The sequence below is a fragment of the Abramis brama genome, assembly GCF_963993115.1.
Source record: "Abramis brama genome assembly, chromosome: 25".
NCBI lineage: Eukaryota > Metazoa > Chordata > Actinopteri > Cypriniformes > Leuciscidae > Abramis > Abramis brama.
The window spans coordinates 3,905,662-3,907,168 of record NC_139987.1 but is presented as its reverse complement, the minus strand read 5'-3'; the positions used below and the strand labels follow the sequence as shown (position 1 = coordinate 3,907,168).

The 1,507-nt window shown below is 34.1% G+C and overlaps 1 protein-coding gene across 2 annotated transcripts in view; it reads left to right on the top strand.

The window, feature by feature from the left end:
* The window catches only part of cntfr (ciliary neurotrophic factor receptor), a 188,695-nt gene extending 187,637 nt beyond the window's left edge, over nt 1-1,058 (top strand). For both annotated transcript variants that reach the window (XM_084104055.1, XM_084104056.1), the window contains exon 9: nt 1-1,058. This exon is cut by the window's left edge and continues 109 nt beyond it. The gene's annotated coding sequence lies outside the window, so the exon portion shown is untranslated.
* Nucleotides 1,059-1,507: the final 449 nt, after the last annotated feature.

Here is a 1,507-nt window from a genome sequence, read left to right as displayed (position 1 = left end):
CACGAAAGAAAAAAGACCTAGAAAGATTAATAAATGCTGACAATTACAAAAGGAAGACAAAAGAACAATAAAGCATTTCAACATATCTGGCGATGACAGCTGATGGCAGACCAGACACAGACACAGGACCTGAACCCCAGGGGAGCAAAAGATTTGGGGACACGAGCCTCACCTGCCTGGCAGCACAAGAACAACACAAACAAAATGCATTCATCTCATCTTTGTTTGTCATACAAGATTTTTCCATCCATTTTGATCTTTCAAACTGTTCCGAGGACTGAAAAAGCTCATTTTGTGTAACATTGATTCCCACGACATACAGCTAACTCATCATGCCAAAGACTTGGACTGTTTTTCTTTTTTTCCCCATGATCCCTAGCTTCCCCAAACCTGTGTCTGTAAGGAATTGGAACTGGCAGTACAAAATCTTCCCAAGCTAAAAAGACTGAGGAGTAACACATTTATTTTGAAGGCCATCATTTGATATCTGTTGTATTCCTTTTGTTTTCCTCTTTTTTTCTTTTAAAATGTCTTTTTTTGATGTTTTTTTGGCCCGTGAACACAGATAAGTTGAAACTGTAAATAACAAAATTGGTTTGGACTGTTCTGGACCACCTTTTGTAACAGGAAGGACAATGTGCCGTGTCAGACCATCTGAAGATTAAGCACCATTCGGAACCATATTTTCATTCTTCGACTATTTGCCTTTCACCATCTGTTTTTAGCAGACTTTTCTAGTCAGTATCACAGTTTAATACTACCTTCTTCAAGGACAACTGTTTCACTTTGTTTTTGGTTATCATTGAACAAAATATAATTTTAGAACCTTAGATTTATTTTTTTGTGTTTTTTTTTTTTTTTTTTTTTTTAAACCATAATTGCTTAATTCTCCTTGATCATATTTTGTAAACTATGATATGTATCTTTAACATGAGAAAAGGTTTATTATTTAATAATGTATGTATTAGCTTTAGATTCTTGTAACCTGTATCTGGGTTCTTTTTATAGATGTATATAAAATGAGAAGTTGTTCATTAAATGTGACCATTTCACAATGAGTAGAACTTGTCAATCGTTTTGTTCATGTCCGTCATTGAATGTGGTGCATTTCTCAAATGGTATTACATTTGACATCAACAAGCGACCCAACACAATACCAAAATTGTTTACAAAATAGGCCTAGTCCTTAAAACCTGTATTTAACTTTCTATTTATTTTACTTTGCATAGTTTTGTTCATGATTTCACGATGTAACCTCACTTTTATCAAGTGACAAATGAATTTGAAGAAAAGCAGCATAGCATTTAACATTATTTCCCCCTGCCGTCTGAAATTCCTATTGGAACCAACTCAATTTCATGAGAAAACATAACTATTTTACAAGGTGCTGATTTCATATGAATACGTATGTGCTCTGTACGATTAAGAAAAAACATGAAGGTCCACCCCTAAACTTGTCAGTAGGGTTCAAGCTAATTGAATAAAATGGTATAAGTAAGAATGTACA